At 40.9% G+C, this 26,158-nt stretch overlaps 1 non-coding gene across 1 annotated transcript; it reads right to left on the bottom strand.

Moving 5' to 3' along the window:
* Positions 1-1,137: 1,137 nt before the first annotated feature.
* On the bottom strand, positions 1,138-1,219 carry trnas-gcu (transfer RNA serine (anticodon GCU)). Its single transcript has one exon. It is a non-coding gene; the product is annotated as a tRNA-Ser (tRNA).
* Positions 1,220-26,158: the final 24,939 nt, after the last annotated feature.

Below are 26,158 nucleotides of genomic sequence, written 5' to 3'. Positions count from 1 at the left end.
TTGGAGCCATTGGTGGTATATCCACATCATGAGAACCTGATATTAATTTTCGGCACCACCGAATCATTATTTCCAAAAGTCATTCTTTCTTAAACCTTATTTCGCCTGTGCATATTACAGTCAATCCGAAGTTAGATAATGGTGCTAATTGATGTATTCTCAATAAAAATTATATCCTATTTTTCATGTTGAGTAATTGCAACTTAGCAAGGACAATGTTTGTAATGAAATCACACTTTTATTCCAGGTAAGGGAATGTGGTTTGCATTATTTAAAATAAACTTGTTCACTGTGTAAAATGATCAAATAGATCTTAATTTCAAAACAAAATTGGTTACGTTGTCATCCATCTGAAATGTGGTGCCTTATTCTTTCAACCACTCAGGTATTAGAACGAAACGTCTGTTAATGACATGCGTATAAAGACACTTTAAATCATTTTTCATGTTTATGCTGCATGAATCTGCGGTTATTGATCCACAGTTTAGGTTCAGTCCCTACAGTTAACATGCTGACTTCTCCAGTTTTTCAGAGTTCAATGTGATGCATCCAGTGTGTGTATAACGAGAGGGAGCTCGCTTCCCACATCTTGTATTTGGGCCTTATGTCCAGCAATCATCAATGGCGAGAGAAAGGGGCGAGGGCGAGACCAATGTGTAAGTTTTTCCGTGCCCATGCACAGCACCCACATCGGCAATTCTCTACTGTGCATTTACAGCCAGTTCTCGGGTGCCCCTACACCCACGCCCTGCTCCTTTTGAAATATCTCCATTATTTTGTGCTCTTCTCACCAAGATGAACCACTTCTACTCAACCTGCTCCAGATTTCATTTGACAAAATACTCATTAAGAATCCCACTGCATAAACATGCCCTTCACATCTCTTGTTATTTGGTTTTCCTGGATCTCTTTCATACGATAAAAGGTCACAGCAGCTTGACTTGTAAAAGAAAGTCGCGTTCCTTTTCAATATCCCAATGCAATCTGCATTTCAATGCAGTTTAGGCAACAGGACCAAATTATTCTTTGAGATTTTATAATAGCGTCGATGCAAACAAACTGACATTGCAGTTCCAATTTCAGTAAGACAGCTGTGATCATCCAAAAATAGCAGCATTGAAATGCCACTGATAACACCGACGAGAGTGGGACTCGAACCCACGCGTGCAGGATACAATGGATTAGCAATCCATCGCCTTAACCTCTCGGCCACCGCGTCACATACGCCTCAGTGCCTATAACCTTATGAATAAGTGAATTGCCTAAATTATGCAGAGCAGCAGACATTTCTCCCTTGTTTTGGTGATATCATAAATAGCACAGTACGGTTCCAAGACTATGGTCTGACCTCTGGGTTGTGGGGCAAGCACATTCACACTGTGACACTCTGCTCACAGTGGTCTGAACAAAAATGAAGAAATGACTATGTAACAAGGTCTGTTGAATTCTGTGAAGATTTGACGTCAATGGAATGAAGAACCCGAGACAGCAGGAGGTGTCGATTCAAGAAAGAGTTGGATAGAGCTCTTAAGGATAGTGGAGTCAAGGGTTATGTGGATAAGGCAGAAACAGGATACTGATTGAGGATGATCAGCCATGATCATAATGAATGGTGGTGCTGGTTCGAAAGGCAGAATTGCCTACTCCTGCACCTATTGTCTATTGTCTATTAAATTGCCCGTGAGGAATTGTTTGCCAGACTGGAGTAGAGTGCATAGTGCTCAGTGTCATTATTCGGAACACGTTTCTTCCACTCAGATATGTTTGACACGCACCTGTGTACAGAACAGACAATTCCAAAATCCTAAATAAGGCTAAACTGACAATTGAACTCAACAATGCAAAAACCTTGATTTGCATCAATTTCCTGGGCCGTGCGACACCAAGTCACTGTATGATCACAGCAACACCGTGAGCAAGTGTCAGAAGGAAAATGAGTGCAGTGCCAGAGCGCATGCTGGGACCAGCAGTGGACACACGGGGAAGTGCATTTCCCACAACAGGAAAACTTCCCACACAGCGGACTGCGGTGGAAGAATTCAGAGGGGGTTTACACTTTGAAACTTGATGCCAGAGACACAATGGAAATCTGTTATTGCGTCTGTTCAAGATGAAGATTTTAAGATTTCTACAGATGAAAAACAAAATAAAGTGTTCATCGTGAAGGCAAATGTCGAAATTGTTTATTTCAACAATCTACCCATCTTTGCAATGAGTAGCTCACCACTTTCCTCACTCGGGGTCAGAACCACTGGTGAAGATAATCGTACAATCCCCGTTACTAGCCATGGAATCAGAGAAATTCGGTTTCCCAAACGTTAAGGTAAAACCGGGAATGTGGAGATCAGCATTAATGTGTTGCTTCTGTGCTGTAGAAGACCAGTGCACGGTATCTCTGTTACAGAACAGTGGGCTGTGCTGTGCCGAAGTTTTAAGTTTGAGCCTCACATGGAGCAGCTTCAATTTGTCGTCGTCTTGAGAGGTACGGACAGAAGGTGATATTGAGCAAAGCCAAGTTTATGGGAAAATGCCCGTGTTTGTGGATTGAGAAACGACCTTTTCTGGATAATGACTCCTTGATCAACAAACATACTGCAAGTATTTAAAACGTGTCGAGACATGTGTGGAGAAAGTGCCGAAGGTGATTTTTCAGCAGATGGATAATGTTTCCCATGTGCACTGCGTTAAATTCCGGGAAAATAGATGTTGATCTGGTTTCATGTTACGCAGTTTGTTGCAAACTCACAAAGGTTATTGCAGTAATAAAAAACAAATTACATAGGACCGTTTGAATATTGTATTGAATTGAATTTTGGTCTGAGCATATTTTATCTTCAATGGCGTGCTGCAGAGAAGTACAGGGGGTTAACAATACAAAAGGACAGAGTCTTCTTAGTGGACTTCTTGGGTGGAGTTAAGAATGTACGAAATATACATAACATCATGTGAATGTGGTCAAAGCTTTAAAGTAGGTGTTGCATCTCCAAGTGACGGTTCAGTTCCTATTCATTAGGATATAACTTCTGTTTGCAGTTATTTTAGGACATCGGCTCCATTTAAAGAGTTTCACCTTGAATAATACGTCACACCTTAACAATCCATGGACATTTTATCTTCAATCTCATTCAGTTGTACGTGTTCATGAAATGTCTGTGTCTGAAGTCAACCAAATTCGAAATTGTTACGCAACCACACTGACTTTCTCTCAATGGTAAATTCCCTCCTTGTATGTTTGCTCATGTATCTTTTAAAACACTGTGAAATCAGCTTCTACGCTTTATTTCTGGAAAGTCATTCACGATTTAAATAACTCCATTGAGTGGAAGAAACTCTCATCCAAACTTTTCTTAATCATTCACTAATGGTTTTGAAGCTCTAACTAAAGTTATTGTTACACTCGAAAGAGGGAATTTCCCTGATTTAGTCATTCAAACCTCGCGTTATGTGAAAATCTCATTTGTTTACATAAAAACGTGCGTGTTTCTGCTCCAGCATTTCCAAATCTCGTGAATAAACTCCTTCATTCTTTCTATCATCCCGATTAAACCTTTTGTATCCTTTCTGATATTTTTATGTCTCAGTAAACAACGCCACTTGGCTTTCTAATATCTTGCTATCCAGGAAACAGCGTCTGTGCCCTTTCTAACTTCTTTACATGTTTTTGGTGGAGAATGAGGACAAGGATTACACACAATGCTCCCACTGAGGGTGACCTAAAGATTTTACAGTTACACTATGAACTCTGCTTTTTAAATATGAATTCTCTATATATAAACTCCAATAAGGTAAATCTTATCTATCCAGTTCATGAACATCGTCTCCATGGAGACGAAAACTATCTATCACTCCCTTTATTCTTCCACGGAATGTTCGGAAGGTTTGTAAGGCCAACATCTCTAATCCTTATAGAGGGTGTGCGAACCACTCAGTTTTATGATTGGATTCATCCAATACTACCCTCTGCTGGCCTCCCCACGCCACTGCATCAATGTCACAGTTTTTGGCTCTGAGAAGATAGCAAATCCTTTGCTGTGAATCTCTTAAATTACACGTTCGTTTGATTTTTTCAAATAATATCTTTAGAAACACAGAGCAGTTTTGTCTGATACTAAGCGATATTGTCCCTGCGTCATTATCAACAAAACCAGGCCTTTTTTGGGAATTTTCTATACTTTTCCACGTAATCTTTAAGCATTGCAAGTCACAGAATCAGAAATCAATTCATGTCATCTCCTGACAAAATAGTTCACTCGGAGGTGAGCATTTCCATTCGGACGACCCCAAGTATATTTGCAACTCTCCATCTACCAGCATTTTGTGTGTGTGTGTGTGTGTGTGGTGGGGCGCGGGGTGTAGCGGGCGGGAAGGTGTGTGTGTTGATGGTGCTCTCAGTTTGGATAGTGATGTGAGCTGCTACCTTATCTCCCATTCAAACTGAATCATCGAAGGTTATCACCCTCTGCCACCATCACTGAAGTAGGGTGTGGTGGCCAGATAAGAGAGAGATTATGTCATTTTAAGCACCACAGAGACTGTCAGACCTGCAACCACACGCAGAGAAAAATACAGACACACAAATATAGGGGGTGGGGGGAGGTGGATATCGACCACTCCACTACCCGGATTCGCACTTTCTATTCTATTCTGAGCTGTTTCTTCTGGAATAGGAGACGGGAAGGATTCAGTGAGGGTGGGAGTGGGTTATACTACTGTTCGTGCTGGTGAAGGTGGGGTGGGGGGGGGTTGGGTGGGTGAGATGGTGACTTGTCCAAAGGGAGTTGTTCAAGAGTGTTGTATCCATGCAGTGCTATTAGTGAAGGAGATATAGTAGAGGGGTAAAAGAGAGAAAGGGAAGGTGCTGCATGCATCAGTGAGAGTGGTGGGGCATAAGTTTTGTTCCGGGGTAGGTGTTATAACAGATAGACAGTGACTGTGAGGGAGCAGAGAAAATACGGTGATCTTATCCTGACAAAGTGTGGAGGACATTGATTCTTGTCCTGTATTGCTGGACATTTCTTCAGACCGCAGATACTGCTCTGAGCTCAGACCATGATTGGTGAGTCTGGTGGTGTGCGCCCCCCCCCCCCCCCCCCCACTTTTGGGGAGAGAATTTCCCTCTCTGTACTAGCCAATCCACCAGGATCTGCGGGCCCCAGTCGACAAACTGTGGTATAATTTCCACTTATCTGCCATGTTCAGGATAAACTATGGAGGGCAGCTCCAACTTGAGAAAGCACAACCATGTGTCCATTGGCCTTTTAAAGATGGCACCAATGCCAGGGGTCGTGGAGTATCGGGGGCATCTGGGCGATGGTGAGAACCTCCAGCCATGATGAATGGAGAATCGGGCTGGCATTGAATAAGAGGGACTCCATGGGGTGGGGTGGGTAGTTAATGAGGTGAGTTTGATAAGATAGCATCATTTAGCTCAGCCTCATGCAGACAATCCCTCTGTCCTTCTCAATGAAAATGTCAACGTCGGTTGGGATATATATTCGCAGAGAAATTGGTCAGTTGTGAAGTGAGAAGCCTTCAAAAATGTGATGTCAGGAGTAAAGAGACAGTATGTCCCTCTTAGGTTGAAGGGTAAGGCTGGTAAGTGTAAGGAATGCTGGAGGATTGGAGAAATTGAGGTTCTGGTCACGGATAAGAGGGAGGATATGTCAGTTATAGACAGCAGGAATTGAGGGGTTTTTTTTTCTTAATGCATTCACGGGATGAGGGCGTCCCTGGCTAGGCAAACATCCATTACCCATCCCTAATTGCCTAGAAAGCAGTTAACAGTCAACCACATTGCTCTGGGTCTGGAGTCACATGTAGGCCACACCAGGTAAGCATGGCAGTTTGCTTCCTTAAAGGGTATCAGTGAACCAGATGGATTTTTTCGACAACTGGAATGTTCAGCATTTGCCTCTTAATTCCTGATTTAAAGTGAATCAATAGAAGAGTCTGAAGGCAACAATAGTATACTTAAGGGGGGAATTGCGAGCGTAAAAAAGGGGACATGTGATAGCTTTGGCTTCTTCAAATACGTAAAGGACAAAACAGTAACTTTGGAAAGAATAAGACATCCTTCAACATCAGCAAGGCTGCCCATATGCAGAACCACAGGAAATGGGGGAGGTACTGAACGAATATTTTGTATCAGTATTTACTGTGGAGGAGGCTATGGAAGCTAAATCATTTGGGAAATAAGTAATGACATCTTGGAAAGTGTCTGTATCACAGAGGAGCTGCTGGAGGTCTCAAAACATGCAAAAGAAGGAAAATGTCCTGACTTTTATTAGATATACGCTAGATCGCTGTGAGAAGCTAGGAAAGTGATTGCTGGGCCTCGTGCTATCATCAATAGCCACAGGTAAAGTGCCGGAAGACTGGAGGTTGGCTAACGTGGTACCATAACTTAAGGAATTTAAGAAGGGTAATAAGGAAAAGCAGTGATTATGACGTCAGTGGTGGGTAATTGTTGGAGGGGATTATGAGGCATAGGATTTTCACGCACTTTGAAAGGTAACGACGGATTAGGGATAGTCAACATGGCTTTGTGCAAGCAATGTTGTGTCTCACTGACTTGACTGAGATTTTATTGAAGAAGTGACTAAAAAGATTAATTGAGGTAGAGAGGTGCACATTGGCGATATGGACATCAGTAAGGTTTTGAACAACATTGTGCATGGTCATCTGTTTAGCAAGGTTGGTTCATATGAAATACTTAGAAAACTAGCCATTTGGATACAAAATTGACTCAAAGGTCCAGACAGAGGGTGGTGGTAGAGGTTGCAATATCCTGGCAAAGGTTTGCAATGCTCCCCATGCTGTGCAGATAGTCCGGATTATGGAGTAATCCACTAGCACGGCCTGCACAGCTCTCCATCTTGGCCGTTACCTTACCCCAATTTAAGGTGTCCGGGTTGGTTCTGTGAAGCAGATTTAGAATTTGAGACAATAGACCAATTCAGCTGATCTAGCAATGTATTTATTCAATGTTTGCATCCTTGTGATTGGCCCACCGTTGTCTCACTTATCCAGTTAATACAATCCCTCCATCTCCTTATCCATATTTTCAGTGACCAGTTAATTAATTATTTGTTTCTTTTTCCTGCGTCTTTCCCTGGCATTGGATTTTGACTCCCTCGTGTATCGAGTGATGGCATGGTGAAGCTCAGAAACATTGAAATAGTGTGTGTCAGGCTGTTGTTCACTTCTCAATGTGTCCCACGTGGTGCTCCATGGACAAGGGTGTTCCAGGAGCTTTGATTCACGTGTTTGAATCTTGGTATGCGCCTTCCCATGGAATGCCTCTGTTTGCCCCTCTCAGTTGATGGTGCGGTCTGTAACGCAAGGAAGGTCCTTGAGTATAATTGTAAAGGACAAGGCATCTAACTTGTAGCTGAGGGGACTCTGACTGCCTCCTGTTAGTGGAGGTACTGGGGATTGTTTGCTAGAAGTTGTGCTGTAAGCTGCTTCAGACATTCAAGAAGACCGGAGCATTTGGTGTCCCAGCTCGGGACGTAGCATGGGACTGTATTAACAGCATCTGGTTCTGTAACATGAAAAACAAATGGAGCAGACGCTGCAGAGAGGGGAAGCTCTGAGAACCATGGAGAGAGTGTGCGTGGGGAAAGGGATCAGCCATATCTGTTTGTGTCTTAGCCTGGACAAGCACACTCTCTTACTCTCCCTGTTACATACATTGATGCACATTCTCCCTTTCTGCCCCGCACACACACTCATACTCACCCTCTCTCACATTTCACACACGTACTCCATTGTGTCACACACACAGTCATGCACACACAACCACTCTCTCTCCCTCCCGCACTCACACCCACACTTCACCTCACTGTCTCCGACATACAGACAATGTCTCTCTCTCCCCTTCACACAGACACGCCCTTCTCTCACACATATGCACACGCACACACACGAATGCACATATAAATCTGTGGGTTGAATTTACATTTTCCCATTTGTATTTGCAGATACATTTTATTTTGTTCCAAAACATGCAATTTGTAGACATTCAGTCAATGTGTTATTTTACAAATCGTACTTTGTAAATAAAACCAGTCTAACTCCAGGTGAAGACACAGACAGAGTCCAAACAAGGCGTCAAGCTTAGAATACATTGTCTGACCGCACGTGTTACTTCATTTACATCGATAATACCTGAAGGTATCTCCAGGCAGTGACTTGAAATAAATTCGGCATTTTTTATATTAACCAATCAAACTCGCACCTCCATTCTAACTGATTAAGTATTTAAGAGCCCTCTTAGGTGTGTGTACAATTCATGTGCATGAGTTGTACAACCCTTTGATCTTTTCCTTATATCTTCTGTGTTTAAGGTCTTCCTGTCGCTTATACCTGATGAAGGAGCATCACAATGAAATCTTGTGTTTACAAATAAACCCATTGGACTCTAATGGGTTTCATTTCACTTTTGACGTTGTCCAACCCAGTCCAAATCAAACGGCTCCATATCATGACTTTTACTGGTTAGCTAATCCTCTCCGCTAGCAAGTAAATTGTTCCTAATCCCAAGTGTTTTTGTCTTGCATAATAATCTTTTGCGACACGTTACGCACTGATGTCTGGAAGTCCAGATATAATACATCTATAGAACCCCCATTATCCACCTTGCTTGTTACGTTTTTTTTTCAAGAAAGTTAGTCAAATCATTCAAACATGATTTATCCTTCATAAAACTATGTTGACTGTGCTGGATTGTGGCTTGACTTTGGAAATCTCCTGTTATTAGTTCTGTCATAACGCATCCTAACAATTTGTCTTCAATCCCAATAATTTTCTCACCACTAATCATTCCCGAGTGAAGCTGGTTATTCGAAGTTCTTCCCTTTCTATAACCATTATGTTCCGTTTCACAATTCCTGTGTAACAGGCACAAGGCTGTGAAAGATCTGTTCCAATTGCTGTGGAAGAGGCATGTGTGGCTGATTGGACTCATTCTGTTCCTGCTTTACACACTCGCTGGGTGGAATGTCCTCCCGGTGTTCATACATTATAGTCTCAATGGACTTGCATGTCCTGCTTCTGTTCCTAACCAAGCCGTTCAAGATCTCAATGTTCTCCTCCTGTCGTTCAATTACAGTTTTGGGGACTTATGGAATCTCTCTGCTCAAAAATGCCACTTTTCAAGGGCTGAAATATGCAGGCAAGTTTTGTTATCCACACTGGGTAGCTCAGTGGTTAGAACTGCTGTCTCACTGCACCAGCGATCCTAGTTCAATTTCAGTCTCCAACTTCCTCCCACAGTCCCAAGATATGCAGGTTAGGTGGATTGGCCAAGCTAAATTACCCATAATATTCGGGGATGTGGAAGCTGGGCGCATCAGTCATGGAAAATGCCAGGTTATAAAGATTGGGTGGGGTGGGTGGTGGGGATTGGATGGGATGATCTTCGGAATATCAGTGTGTTGTCGATGGGTCAAATGGTCTGCTTCCATTCTGGAGAGATTCGATGATTAACACCTTTGTTGCAGAAGTCAGTTGAGGGAACAATCTTTCAGTTATGTACAATATCCTTTCCTCAGTGAGGCGATTACATCTGTACACACGACTCCAGATGTGATCTCACGAAGATCCTGCACAGCAGCAGTAGCACTTTACCAGCCTGCTATAAGGTTCCCACCCAGGTTAGAGCAGTCTCAGGTCTCTGGGGAATACACAGCATTGCTGAAAGATCATTGTCCTTCTCTACTACACCACTATAACGGGTGATCTGGAGAAAATCTTACAATGCCGCTTGAGAAGAACAGGTAAGAGGTGGTGAGATAATATCCATGTTGAGATACGCCTCGCCAAACATCTCGCATGAATCTACCATTAACCTCGCCAGAGCCCACGTCACTCAGATTCCACAGAATCTGTTGAGGCGATCTTAGAAACAGCAAGGAGAAGCAAACATTCATGAGAGTTACGTATCAAATTGAAAGCTGCAATACAAATGTTGGCTATGTTATAAAACAGGAAATTAGACATACATGTTTGTGGGTACTGCAGTAATAATGGGCAGCTTCAAGATACATCTACCAATGTTTACCCAAGTGAATGTTAATGTTGAGTGTGTATGAACCGGGTTGCTTTCGTAGCATGTTGAGCACAAATTTTGGAATTGGTGTTGTGTGATCAGAAGAGCAAATCGAATACTTTGCTCTTGAGGATCGTTGGGGAATAGTGATCTTAATATATTGAATTTTACATGACGTCTGAATGCAAGCAGTTCTTTTTCTTATATTACGGGTATATACCTGAGTCGTGCAAGCCATTAAGATACAAGAGTAAAGTTGGCTTTAGTGAATTTGGAAAGTACATTAAAATGACTAAATGAAAGACAGGCAATATCTGTTATTTACAGAAGCACTGTAAGGTCTGTAATATACATTTATCCCTCCAAGGCATAATTCGCAAAAGTCAAAGGTGACTCAACGATGGTGAACAAAAGAAGTTAAAAATTACATTAGATCGAAGAAAGTGCCTTAGAAAAGGGTCATATATTGTGCATTCATTGAACTTTTGGACACAACAAAAGAGGACTGATAAACTGATAAGTAAAGTATAAAGAGAACAGCAATACAAACTAACCAGAAACAAAAAGATTGACGAAACACCTCTATGAATATTTGAAAGGAAAATAAAAACAAGGTCAAATGTGGAACAGTGAATGTGTGGACAGGATAATTTATTGCGAGAACAGAAAAATGATAGGGAAACTAAACAGTTATTTAATATCTATCTTCATGGAGGAGGGTCCAGAATATCTTCCAGAAATACCAAGTGACCATGGGACTTGTGTAACTAAAGACTAAAATCAGTGACGAGGTAGCATTTGAAAACATAACTGTATTGATAAGTCTGACGCACCAAATGTACTTCATACCAGAATTTCAGAGAAAGCAGAAATAGAGATAATAATTGCATTGGGAATCATTCTATTTTTCCGTATTCAATTTGGAAAGTTATAAATGTATTCTAAGGATTTACAAAGTGAAGAAGAGGGAGAATGATGAACTACAGACCAGTTAACTTATTGTTCACAGTGGGGAATCTGTCGGAATTTATTATAAAAAAATGTGATATTGGACACTTGGAAAGTTATAGCATAGTCTAGAGAATGATGCTAGATTTCTGAAAGGGAAGGCAACATTTACCAAATTTTTGCTTGAAGATGTCTCTTGTCGATATAAAAAATGGACAACCAGTAGATGTGGTCTAGTTGGATATCAGGAGGATTGTTAAAGAATTCATATAGTAAGTTATCCCTCAAACAATAAAGAAAATTGTATTGGGACGAACACACGCAAATGGCGCAAGGTAAAAGTTAAGTTTCCCTTTGTTTGAAGGGAATCAGAATATAGACGATGAAAGAATCTGTGCTCTCTCTCCATGGATGATATCTATTTCACTGTGATCTCCAGCATGTGTTGGTTTCACTACAGATTCCAGCTTCTGAAGTAACTTGCACCGACTAGGAGTAAAAATGTTCTGCACCAGTGACACAGAATGTTGGTTAGTCTGTACCTGGAGTATTGAGTACAGCTTTGATTTGCTGATCCAAGTAAATCATACTGATCTCATATACTGAATGGACATTTTCCAGATTAATCCCTCGGATGGCAAATATTGTCCAATGAGGGAACTCCGCCTGTATGCTGTAGAGTTTCAGAGAATGAGAGGTGATCGAAATGAAACTTGCAAAATATCACTCAGAGGGGAGTGACGAACATCGGGACATTGAAAAGTGAGAGCAAGATTAGCGAGGATTTCAAAATATTCCACAAGAACATCAAGCAGAACAGAATAACCAGCGAACAATCAGAGCCCATTAGAAACCAAGAGGGCAATCTTTGTGCGAAGCTGGAAAACATTGATGGATTGTGACATGAGAGCTTCCCATCTGTTTTACTTGGGAGAATGAGGAGGCAGATACTTAGTTCAAGCAGATGGACTGGGAAGTTCTTAAACAGATTGAAATAAGATGCGAGCAGGGATTGATGGTTTTGGCTGGAATAAAATTGGACAAGTCCCCAGGTCTGGATGAGTTGTTTCACAGGCTGCTGTTGGAGACAAGGGAGGAAAGGCACTGACTCAAATGTTTAAGTAGGATCCTGTCACATGGGAGGTGCAAGAGGACTGGAGCCTTTACAGGAGTGCGGGTGGAGGTAGACCAGGGAACTGTACATCAGTGAGTATCAGATCAGTGTCAAGATAACTACTGGGGGAAATAGGAAGGAGAAAATTGATCTTCATTTAGAGAGGCAATGTTTGATCAGGATCACCAGCATGAAGATATCAGAGGGAAGTCGTACCGAAAGAATTTTATTCTCCTGCGCGCTTTTATAGGGAAAAAACCTACCCAGGTAAGCTTACGCTATACCTGCTTCCGGGTCCCGGCTGCCCCTAAGTAAATTTAAAACAAACTGTCTCACCTTAGCTGTAGCCTTTCGGGTTCCTTTAAACTCTGCTGCTGCTCGCACTCTTCCAGCACCACTAATCCAGAATCTGGTTTCCAGCATCTGCAGTCATTGTTTTTACCTCGAGTTCAATTACAGCCAACACATACCCAGGATTGGCCAAGTGTGCTGTAACTTTCTAATCTTTTTTTTCTGACATTTGTAGTTCAAGTCTGATGACGCTATTAACTTTTCAAATTGGACCGGAGTTTAATATTCTGGAGAAATGTCAAATAAATCACATTGATCACATTCTGCAGATCTTAGTCCATTACCCTGCATGTTCCAGCATTTCAGTTACATCCATGTCCTGCCGGTGGGACAGGACATACAGGGATGGTGACGATGGTGTCTAGGACATTGTAAGCTATGATTCTGTGTGTATGACTGTGTCAGCTTGTTTCTTGACTAGTCTGCATTCCAGCTCACGCAAAAAGATGCTAGCAGGGTGAGACACTACAGTTGGAGCTCCTCTGCTCGCCAGTTCCTTTCCTTTCTGCTTTTTTTAGAATTTCATTCTCTTGCACTCTCCCCTTTCCAGACTCTGACACAAGTGTCTCAACCTTGAATCATGACAATTTAAAAAAAAAAACATGTCTCTACAAGAAAACCAATGGAGGAAAATTTATTATTCTTGCATCAACTGCATTTTTAAACAAAAACAATTCTGTTCAATAAACACTGTCTCATTTTTTTCCTTCAATTCTATCAAGCGAGCTATTATATTTTGTCCCTCAGTTTACCGATCTTAATAAATATCCAATCAATTTCAGAGCAACATGCTGACAAAGTATTGAACCAATTTATCTGTTTAGGATTTAGCATTAGTTATCAAGTCATTACCATTGTAATAATTGAATAATAATTGGTCTGGGTAACAAGTATACTGAGGTTCACAATTTAATTTATTGACTGTTTGAAAAATGGTACAATATATCCTTTTTTCAGGATTCTAACAGTAATTGTTAAGGCATTTGCATGACAATAATTATAGTATGCTTTATTTTAGTCTTGCTAACAACTACAGGGAAGTTTTATTTGAATTTAATCCAATCTTCCCTAGTACCTATACAGTAATATAAAATCCATTTTATTTCCAATCAAAACACCTACAAAAGAATACATTATTTCTGATGCAACACACACTGTTAAAAATATGACTTTTGCTCATTTGAATGATCTGTGTAATCCCAGCCTTATAAATTTAGAAAAACCTAATTACTTTTCCCTGCAACAGTTTCTGTTCATTTTTGCAGATAGCATAGTCAAATAGCAAGATGAAATTTCTCATTATTCTTAAGTATGCTAATAGAATTTTGAAAATCTAAACGTTGCTAATATATAATAATTGTTCATTTCAATCCATAGAATATAGAACAGTACAGCACAGTACAGGCCCTTTGGCCACAATGTTTCTCCGACCTTTTATCCTACTCTAAGATCAAACTAACCAACATGCCCTTCATTTACTATCATCCATGTGCCTATCCAAGAGTCGCTTAGATGTCCCTGATGTATCTGAATCTACTACCACCACTGGCAGTGCATTCCACACACTCACCACTATCTATAAAGAAACTATCTCTGACATCTCCCCACAACTTCCCCCATTCATCTTAAAATTATGCACTTTGTGGGGAAAAGTCTTTCATTATTCACTCTATCTATGCCCCTCATCATCTTACACAAAGCTATCAAGTAAAATATCATCCTCTTTCACTGCAATGACCAAAGCCCCAGCTCTGTCAACCTTTATTCATAAGACATGCCTTCCAGTCCAGGCAACATCTTGATAAATCTCATCTGCACCTTCTCTAAAGCTTCTGCATCCTATGTCTAATGAGGTGATCAGAACAGAACACAATATTTCAAGTGTAGTCTCATCAGGGATCCATAGAGCTGCAGCATAACCTCGTGGCTCTTAAACTCAATCTCTCCGCTAATGAAAGCCAACACATTATGCACCGTCTTAATAACCCCATCACCTTGGATGTCAGCTATGAGGGATGGATGGACGTGCACCCCACGATCCCTCTGTTCCTCCACATTGTCAAGAATCTTGCATTTAATCTGAAAATATACATTCAAATTTGAAATTCCAAAATGAAAAACTTCACATTTTCCCAGGTTGAACTCCATCTGCCACTTCTCAGCCCAGCTCTGCATCCTGTCAATGTCCTCTAGAAGGGGATTCCTGAAGAAGGGCTAATGCCCGAAACGTCGATTCTCCTGTTCCCTAGATGTTGCCTGACCTGCTGCGCTTTTCCAGCAACACATTTCCATCAATGTCCTCTAGCAACCTACAAAAGCCCTCCACACTAAACACAACTCCACCAACCCTCGTGTCATTGGCAAACTTCCTAACCCACCCTTCCACTTCCTCATCCAAGTCATTTGTAAAACTCACAAAGAGCAGTGAACCCAGAACTAATCCCTTCAGAACACCATTGGTCACCGTGCTCCAAGCTGAAAACTATCCATTTAATCTCACCCTGTCTTCTATGGGTCAGGCGATTTATTATCTAACCAGGCAGGTTTCCCTGTATCCCATGCCTCATTACTTTCTAAATGAGCCTACCATCGGGAACCTTATCAAATACCTTGCTAAAATCCTTATACACCACATCCACTACTCTGTCCTTATCAATGTGTTTGCCACAACCTCAAATAATTCAATGAGGCTTGTGAGGCATAACCTGCCGCTCACAAAGCCATGCTGACCATTTCTAATCAATCTATGCTTTTCCATATAATCCTAAATCCTGTCTCTCAGAATTCTCTCCAAACATTTGCCTTCAACTGATGTAAGACTGACTCATCGATGATTCCCAGGATTATTTCAATTGCCTTTCTTGAATAAGCGAATAACGTTTGCCAACCTCCCATCATCTGGTATGACTCCAGTAGACAGTGAGGATGAAAAGACCATTGCCAAAACACTGTAGTCACTTGCCTCCCTTCTCATAACAACCTAAGTTATATCCTTTCTGGCCCAGAGGACTTATCTATCCCCATGATTTTTAAATATTTTCAGCACATTCTCTGTCTTAACATCGACCTGTTCGACCATATCAGCCTGTTTCACGTTGTCCTCACAAGGAACAAGGTCCCACTCACTCGTGAATATTGAAGCAAAGTACTCATTAAAGACCTCCGCTACCAGCTCGGACTCCTGGCACAAGTTTGCTTCACTATAAGGGGTATAATTGTGGAATTATGTCTCAGCACTGAATTAATGTAAAGATATTGCAGTGTACAATCACTCGACTACTTTGAATATTGAACGGTATTTTAACTGAGAAAACACAGTTGAATTGATTTGATTATATTTCACTTCATGCTAACATTTATTGTATTTCGAACCACAATAAGAGTTTCCTTTTTACGTATATAAAACTTACTTAAAATTAATCACGTTTATGTAAAGAAAATAGAATTAACCTCTGATTGCTCCTTTATCAATACCTGTACATTTTGAATTTGTGGAAGTTGTACATTGTTGAAAGGAAGAGAAATTGTCTTCATCTGATTATTCACATTGAGTGACCGATGCATTTAAAAAAATCAAAGTACAATGATAACGCAGTTTTGTCAATTTGTCTTTCAAACAATTGTCATGAGATTCCTCTTTATTTAGGTTTATCATTCCTTTATTCTATTGTTTATGTATAATATTGTTTAATTTCCAGTCCATTACACACAGAAACTACCGAATTAATTCCCATTCAAATTACTGCAATAAACAGCTGATTAATTTATCATTTGAGTTACCACATTAAACATAATATTGCAGTCCTGCCATCCTGAGTGGGAACATTATGAAAGGAGCCTGTGGAGCTGTGGCAGTGTCTCTATTATTGGACCCCAGGGAAGGTTTCAAATCACACCTTCACCAGAAATATATCAAGAGCTATCTGAATGGTGATTAGAGAGCACCTAAGCACAGATTGAACTGCTTTTCAATCCAACATTAGATCTGCTTTTATCTATTATATCAATAATCACAAAATCTGATACTTATTTGTGTCATATTACCGAGAAATATATGTTGGAAAATTCGCTTTATCTACTTTGCTTTTACAAAAGACTTACATCTGTCCCTGTTTTGTCTGACTGAAAGAAATCTGAAGATGATTTTCACTTTTACGAAAAAAGGGGAGGTGTTTCCCATATAAATTAATGCTTCTTCGATTTACGCCTTTTCAGTTTATGTAAGGTTTCATAATAACGCTCTATTTTCGGATAGTGGGGATACCTGTATCTAATACTGTTGCTTATAAGTTCCTGGAGAATATTTGAAAATGTTGCAGAATTAAAGATTACGATGTCTAAGTAATGAGATTGATCTTTTTTTTGTTGCAAAGGGGCAAGTCCAAAACATTGAAACACATTAAACATTATTCTCTCATGCTATAAATTTGAAATAAAGTTGATATCTTCTTCAGTAAAATAACAAATGCTACCACCTATTACTTGTCAGTCAGCTGATTACCTACTTTGTAACTAAATGTTGTGATTCATCTAAATATTACTCTGTCCTTTGATCAAAGTGAATTTGTAATTGTTGTTCAGTTTATGAATTGCCAGAAGCTTGTTTTCATTTTTCCATTCACCTGTTCATTTTGACCGTAAGATTGAAATGCTTTGAAAATATTGGAGTTTGTTCATTTAAAAATAAGGTTTGCACATCTCTCACATATCTCACTTCTTGTATTATGATTCAAGAATGTTTTCTGGTGGAATTCTAGTAAATACCAAACATTTGTTGGCTTCAAATAAGGTCTTTCACACCCAGTTATCAATCTGTTGTCAATGTTTTAGCTGGTACATTGACATTGATTAGGTACTCATTCAGAGACATCAACTGACAATTATAAACTGCTTGCAGGATTATTGAATTGAGAAAACGATACAGACGTGGAAACAAGTTTTGGAAGGAATTGCTTTTTCATTGAAATGTGTAGGCTGTTCAAGAATTCTATATCGCCTTCCATTGGTTTTCTTGTCGAGAATGTTAATTTATAATTCATGTGAATTTTATAGTGTTCTGTATTTTGAAATTTGTATTAGATTTAAGAAGAAAAAGAGGAGCAATTAACATGAAAACTTCAGTGAATAGAAAGCGCAGTAAATTAAATTGACAGAGGTAACTTTTAGTATTGTCTCTGAATATTCAGTCAAATATTTCTAATGGCAAGAGCGTTGTGCCGGTAAAGCACAGCAGGTCAGGCAGCATTCAAGAGAAGCAGAATCAACGTTTTGGGCATAAGCCTTCATCAGGAATCTTTTCGATACTCCTGCTCTTTGAATGTGCCTGCACTTTTCCAACACCACAGCTTTCCTCACTTTCTCCAAATATGCTTAATGAACATGAACTGAAAATGTTCGCATCAGCAGTTGAACAAGACCAAATAAACACATTTTTTGCAATATTTATAGTGAAAACTTGTTTGAGAACATGCAACAAATCAGATCGAACATCTCTTGCCGTTAGAACCCTTGCCCCTTCGTAATAAAGAATAACCATGCTTTGAACAACCAGTATGGTGTATAACGACTGAACAGAAATACCAGAGGACAACGATTGCATTTATTGAAGGGAGTGAAAACCAAATCCTTACTGTGATAGTGGTGATTGATCTCAGGAACAATAAGATATTTACTATGATTATTCCACTGAACAGTGATTAGATGGTCATGAAAATCTTTGTGTGGCTTTATGTGCAGTGTTTTGTTTGAACATTGATTTCTGTAGCATTGAGATATTTTACAAGATTGACAATTGACTGTTAAAGATAAGGTTTAAATGGAACATTTAAAAAAATTGTCAGTTTTGTTTAGCGAAACACAATTCTAAGTTTATGGAATCCCTACTGTGTGGAAACAGGCCATTTGGCCCAACAAGTCTACACTGACGTTCCATAGAATAATTCACTCAGCACCATTCTGCTCTCAGATTACTGGACATTTACCCCTGACTAATGCACATAACCTACACATCCCTGAACAGAATATGCAGCTTAGCAAGGCCAATTTACTTAACCTGAATATCTTCGGATTGTGGGAGAAAACCAGAACATGCAAACTCCACACAAACATATGGCCGAGGATGGAATCAAACCCAAGTGCATAACACTGTAGGACACGAGTGCTAACCACTGATACTATGTTCTCAATGCCCAGCCCCCATGTTCAAGAGGTCTATGTAGCTGTTCATTGGTTCTCTTGTCCAGATACTAATTTATAATTCATATCGCTTTTATTGTGCCAGGAATTTTGAGATTTGTCTCAAAGTTAAGAAGAAAACGAGGAGCAATTAGTATGAGAAGTTGAGAGAATAGAAAGCACAGTAAATTTAAATTACAGACTGTGAGAAACAAAGCTCACTCACTTCAATAATTTCAGCCCAAGACAAGATCTCAAGCAATCAGTTTGTTTATTAGACGCTTGCAAGCGTGGTGTCTGGAATAAGGCACACAGAGTTTAGCAAATACATATCTTATATAGGATTCACTACTCCAAACCCCGTGCCCATTACTATTGTTTCTCGCTTGCGTTATCCGGCCTTGTGCATAACAAAGTACAAGCTTTACTTGGCCATTTCACCACATCCTGCTGTGGTCCACTGTTAGGTATATCCTCCATCACTACTATCTAAATCCCCCACTTGTGACATTTCCTCCCTTTCCCTAACCATATTGATCCTTATGACCTTTTATTGGAGTTTGTTTTTGTGTTTTTGCAGAAGTGGGAAACAGATGCTTATAACTACTGCTTGTACAAGCATATCTGGCTTAACCTGCATTCTCACAGCATCTTATCTATTTGTCTCTAACATCTACCATTGTCAGCAGGCACGTTTCATTCTTGTATGCACATTTTAGCTAATACAAAAACAATTATATATTTCCTTCACATAGTTTTCATTCTTGATGAGTAGTGCTGGAAGAGCACAGCAGTTCAGGCAGCATCCAAGTAGCTTCGAAATCGACGTTTCGGGCATTTGCCCGAAACGTCGATTTCGAAGCTACTTGGATGCTGCCTGAAATGCTGTGCTCTTCCAGAACCACTAATCCATAATCTGGTTTCCAGCATCTGCAGTCATTGTTTTTACCTAGTTTTCATTCTTGTTGACTCAGCTCTTGCTTGAAACCATTATACACTGGTGTGAGTGCATAAACCTTGCATAAATAATTATGTTGCAGAAGTGACACAATTTTACCTATATCCCAAAATTTCTCCCTTTTTCTTTAATTACCATTTGTTATCTTCTGCATTTTTCTTTTAAGCATTGTCCCCAAAATTCAGAAGCATCATTCCGGAGATTTCATCCATCTTGGTCTCACTCATCCCCTCATTATTTAATCGACAAAGTTCCTCTGCCTGATTCCATTTTAGGGGTATCTGTTTTATTAAGGCTGTCTGAATCAGTCTTTGGGTGAGTCCTCGTATACAGGGCATGATGCAACAGCCAATGGCTACCAATACCCCGGCTACTACTATCAGGGCAATAAGGATGGAAACCACCACCCCTTCCATTTTCCAAACCATGATTCACGCCATCCCGTGAGAGATGTGTCTACTCCTGAATTCTCAGCCAGTTCCTCTGCTAAGGTAGTTAATCCCCTTAATGCCCGAGTAATTGAACCATCAGGTGCAGTGTTGTTAGGAATAAAGGTGCAACAGCTTCCTCCTAACATCACACATACACACCCTTTTTCTGCTAAAATCATATCAAGGGCCATTCTGTGTACCCATGCCATCCTATTTGTCGCATCAAGCTGTTCTGATATTCCTTTAACCACATCTCTTGTATAATTTATAAGTCGCTGTTGATTATAGAAAATGTAATTTATCCAATCTACATTTTTATTAATTGTTACCCACCAAAAGAGAGCTGACTCAAAGCCTGCTGCAATCTGGTTACGAGCCTTGAACTCATCAGGTACCCTCCTAGGGACTCCTACAGAATCGAGATAAATCCTGTCATCGAAAGAAGTGTCTAACAGTGATCTCTTACTCTTTTCCTTTTTCCCCACTATCTTTTCCTTCTCAAATGCCAGGGTAAATGGAATTACCAATTGTACAATTGCACATATCCCTCTCCAATCTGGTGGTAGGGTGGGTCTCAATATTTTGCCTCCAATGTACCACCACAGGTCCGCTCGGGTAGCCTTTGGTGCTGAGTAGTTCCCTCCCTTGTCTGTTTCGGTGACATTCTTAATCTCTGTACATACTTTCAGCTCCCCCAAATCTCTAGACCGATTTGTACAACGTGTGATTTCCAACTGCGGTTGAAAACATAGGGGGGCTTTTGAATCTTTCTTCTCCCAGGGAGCGAAAATAAGAGATAGGGAGGTACAATTCCTATCATTCCATGCAGTCTTATCCTGATACAGGGCTATCATACATTTCATGCCCTTCCTGTCTCACTTCCACTCAAGCGGAAAGGGAACCACCTGGGCCACTGGCCTACGGGAGGCACATACATAGCAATTGCTCTTGTTCAGACTTTTTACAGTATACTTTACCCATTCGACCCAGGCATTTGCATCCCCGTATCCAGTTTCTATTTCGATTGTCTGTTTCAAGTCCTTCATCTCTATAATTTTTACTACTTTAGGATCATCGGGAGGGGTGAAAGGTTGTACCTTATTATCCAATAGTTCTGCCCGTTTTCCCTGTCCTACGCTAATTTGAAAACAACAGCCCGAGAAATCCTTCCCATTTGCTTACATTTCTTTCCCAAATGTTTCATCTAATTGTATTTTATAGGTATCCCCCACCCCACCTCCCAGAATTGCTTTGAGCCATGTGGTTTTCTTTATCATTAGGTATATTGGGTTACACTTTTTATCGGGACAATCGCGAGCTGGTCGGAAGGGGGCCCAGTGTACTGTGACGAGACCATTATACCAAGTAGCATCCCCAATGGACTTAAGATGTATCTCTGAGCTGCGGTACTGTCTCTGATTATCTACGTCCCCACAATTTACTAAGTTACATGCATCAGGGCTATTACTTGCTGATTATCAGACGCAGGGACCGTTAATAACACATATGAAAATTATATTTGACAAAGTCCCAATACTAAGAGAGCTAGCATCATACTTCTAAGCATCCCCAGCATTCTAAAAATTGTGCTGAAGCACAAAAAACCTTAATACACAATCCTACAGAAATAGTCCCGCGCTCGTATCGCCACTGTATAATCAGTTACTATAAGTCTCTTCAGCCTGAGTTGCAGCGGGTCTTGTGTTGATTCGGCTGTCCAGACTTCTTCCTCAACTGGACATTTTACTAGCCCTTTGATCTGAGTGTAGTGAGTCCAGCCTTTCTCAGCTGTCCTTATTGCCGTTTCGGCCAAAGGATCCTGATATGGCCCTTCCCAGTCCGGCTGCAATTTAGTCTCTGTCCATGATTTTACTAAGCCCCAATCTCCCGGCCGGAGGGGATGGGCGGTGAATTCAAGGGGCGGAGTCTGTGCCAATAAACCCTGTTTCCTGAGGAAAGACAAACAGGCGTATATGCCCAGTATATATTTCTTTAGAACAAGTCTTTAGTTTCGGGAATTGTCAATTCTCCGTTCTTTCCCAGATAAGGTAATCCAAATATGATTTCATAGGGGTTAGTCCCAAATCTTTCCTTGGGGCTGTTCGTACTTGCAAGAGAGCTATAGGTAAACATTTGTTCCAAGGGAGTCTGGTTTCTATTATCAATTTAGAGAGCTGTCGTTTGAGTGATTGGTTCATTCTCTAACACTTTGCTGATGATGGTGGGTGCCATGGAGCATGGAACTCCCAGAAAATTCCCAAACCTTTCAATACCCCTTGTAACACTTTAGAGGTAAAATGAGTTCCTTGGTCGGAATCTATATGGATCACGAGCCCATATCGGGGAATTATGTGCTCTAATATTGTTTTAGACACCACATTCGCAGTGGCAGTAGCTAGAGGGTATGCCTCAACCCAACCAGATAGATGATCTACTATGATCAACATATATTTTAGTTATCCTACTCTGGGTAGTTCAATATAATCTACTTGTATACTCTGGAAGGGTCTCAATCCTGGGTCTCTTTCTCCCGTGGTCTGTTTTCTCAGGACTTTCTTATTTACCTTTGTGCATATTATACAGCCCTCACATATTTGTTTAGCAATTGTATATATTCCTTTACATCCATATTCCCTAAGAACTAAAAGATACGTTGCTTGTACTCCCCAATGGTTGAATTGATGTAGGACAGCCATAATTTCTCACATCAACATTTTGTTTAACATTTCCCTTCCATTGGGCAATATCCATTGCCCGTCTGCTGTTTTCTTCAGCCCCAAAATCTTTCAATTCTTTTTCTTCTCTTTCTGTAAATATAGGAGCTTCCCGGGAATCAGGGACAGTAGGTATTAGGGAATGAATCAGCACTCCTTGTGGGTCCAGGCCTGCTTCCTTAGCCACTTCATCGGCTAATCTATTCCCCCCTAACTTCTGGTTCATTTCCTTTCTGATGACCATTTACATGCACTACCGCTATTTCTCGGGGGAGTAATAGGGACTCCAAGACCCGTTTAATCTACTCCTCATTTGCTAATTCCTTCCCCCGGCTATTGATCAGTCCTCTTTCCTGCCATATCTTTCCAAAAGTGTGCACAACACCAAATGCATATTTGAGTCACTGTATGGTGCTCCCTCTTTATTTTCTAATGCCCTAAGGGCTCTTTCCAATGCATAGAGTTCGCGGGTCTGAGCTGACCACCCATTTGGCAACCTTCCTGTCTCTACCACACTACCTTTCGTCCCGTCTACGACTGCATACTCATTATTTCTTTTCCCTTCAGTCGCCCGGGATGATCCGTCTACAAAAGGTCAGGCTCCTGCATGAAGTGGAACATCTCTCAGGTCCATGCGGACCTTAGTTGGTTATTCTATTATGTGAAGGCAGTTGTGCTCTGGATTCTCAGGAGATTCTCCTTCCCTTTCCAAAGAAAGGCAGCTGGATTTAAACAATTGTCCATGACCAATACGAGATCATCCTTTTGTATTAATATTGCCTCATACTTCAGAATCCGCGGGTCTGTCAACCATCGCCCAGCTTTTTGGTTTAGGATCATTCTCACTTGGTGTGGGGTACTTAATATTAGGGCTCCCCCAAATGTAAGCTTTCTGCTTTCCTCCACCAACAATGCAGTGGCAGCCACGGCCTGCACACATTCAGGCCTTCCCCGGGATAGTGATCCAAGAGCATCGAAAGATATGCTACTGGCTGTTTCATTCCTCTCCACCTCTGGGTTAATACGCCCAAAGCCGCTCACTTATCAAAGGTAGCAAAGAGCTGGTAAGGTTTATCTAGAGAAGGTAAGGCTAACATGGGGGTATGGATCAGATCCCTTTGGAATTCGTAACTAGTTCTTTTTCCTCTTCTTGCCAACTCAGACACTTTGGTTCCTCCTCTATTGGTTTGAGATATAATTTATTCGTCTTTTGAGCATAAGAATCAATCCACAATCTGCAATATCCAGTTAAACCCAAACAATTAAGATATTTCCGTTTATTCCTGGGCAACGGAATCCCCACTATTCCCTTTAAGCGTTCCGGGCTTACCTTTCTCTTTCCCTCACTAACTAAATGTCCCAAGTATTTCACTTCTCGCTCCACATATTGTATTTTGTTTATAGATACTCGCAGTCCCTGCTGACCCAGGAAATTCAACATTTTTTTAGTGGCTTCTACTACACTTTTTCTTCTCTTTCCTGTTACTAAGAGGTCGTCTACATACTGGGACAGGGTAGTTCCCTTGGGGCTGCTAAATTTCTCCAATATTTGTTCTAACATCTGTCCAAATAAATTCGGGGACTGCGTAAATCCCTGGGGGAGCGCGGTCCACCGCTATTGCTGTTTCCGATCTGTCTTGGGATCTTCCCATTCAAAGGCGAACAAATTCCTACTTTCGGCCGCCAAGGGACAAGCCTAAAAGGCATCCTTTAAATCTATCACACTAAACCATTTGTGGTCATGAGGGATCTTACTTAATAACGTATAGGGATTTCTTACCACTGGGTGCCTGATCTGTACTATTCGATTCAATGTTCTCAAATCCTGCACCAATCGATAAGTTCCATCAGATTTCCGCACTGGTAGAATTAGGATATTAAAAGGAGACATACATGGCTCCAATAGTCCATCTCTAGCCCCTCAATTACTGGCTGCAGTCCTCGTTTATCTTCTATGGAAATGGGATAATGTCGCTCATAAACAACGTCCCCTTTCCATTTTAAAGTTATTTCTAGGGGACGGATCTGTATTTTTCCACAATTCCCTTCTCTAGCCCATATAATAGGGTCTATCTCTCTCTCTCCACATCTTCTGTCAACATTGCCATTGGTACAACTAATTCTTTTTCCTGAATTCAAATCTCCAGTCCTAAGAGAATAATTAAATCTATCCCTAGTAAGTTACTTCCTATATCACGGAAATACAACAGTTCCCCTGTGACTGTATCCGTCGGAACATCTATCATCATAGGTTCAAATACTGGAACAGTATATTATTCCCCTTTTACCCCGGAAAGAGTAATTGACCGTGTTGACATTCCTACTTTCTTTGGTTTAAAAATCAGTGATGACCGTGCTACCCCCGTGTCTACTAGGAAGACTACCTCTTCCCCACAGGGTCCCACCTTCAAGTTTATCAAGAGTTCTTGGTGGCTCCCCGGGGGCAGGAACCCCTAACACCCCTAATCTTCATCAAAATTCATAAGCGGAATTGCCCTTTCTTCCCTTTGTAGATCAGTACACTCCCGCTTAAAATACCCGAGTTTCTGCAATAACAGCATCCTGCCTGTGGAGACTTCCATCTCTGTCCCTGTCGCCAGAACCCTCTATCAAATGCTCCCCCTTTTCCTCTCCCTCTCCCTCTTCCTCTCTGTCCTCCATGCTGCCACCCACCGCTCCGGTTGCTCATTATTGGTTCTATTCTTTTCTTAACTACTTCATCAATCGTATCTACCATCATTTTTGCCTTCTGTTTTTGTCTCTCAACCTCTCTCTTTGCAAACACTTTCTTTGCCTCTCTTAACAATTCATCTAATGGTTTTTCACTTCACCCTTCTATCTTCTGTATCTTTCTCTGTATGTCTGGCCATGCCTTCGTCACAAAATATACTTTCAAAAGACCCTGTGCCACTGGGTCCTCAGGGTTCATTCCAGAGTATATCCGCATTGAGTCTCTTAATCTTTGCAAGAAAGCTGAGGGTATCTCATCTTTCTCCTCTTTAACCTCAAAGGCTTTAGTCAAATTCTGCGACTTCGGAACTGCCTCTCTTCTTCCTTTTAGAATCGGGTCTTTCAATTCCATCATTTCTTCACTATGTGTCCGGGTTTTGATTTTCCCGCTGGGTGTCTCTGAGAGGAAACTCCGTCTCTCCCTGTTCGGTATCCCCATCTCTAATGGGAAGTTCCCTGTCCCATATTTCAATGGCTGCTCCTGGTATAAGTCCCCTTTCTTCCCCAGTAAATAGTACATTCAAAATAGACATTAACTCTGTCCACGTATACAGACTGGGCCCCAATAATTGATCAATTTGTTCAGACAGCCCTACCGGATCCTCAACCAGGACCTTCATCTCCTTTTTAAATGTTCTGACCTCCCCACTGGTTAAGGGGGCACTTAAAAATCCAATCTCTTTGTCC

This window comes from Chiloscyllium plagiosum, unplaced genomic scaffold (genome assembly GCF_037043375.1).
Source record: "Chiloscyllium plagiosum isolate Xiang-an unplaced genomic scaffold, Cpla_swu_hap1 HiC_scaffold_39, whole genome shotgun sequence".
NCBI classification, from domain to species: domain Eukaryota; kingdom Metazoa; phylum Chordata; class Chondrichthyes; order Orectolobiformes; family Hemiscylliidae; genus Chiloscyllium; species Chiloscyllium plagiosum.
This window is presented reverse-complemented; position numbering and strand designations above follow the sequence as displayed.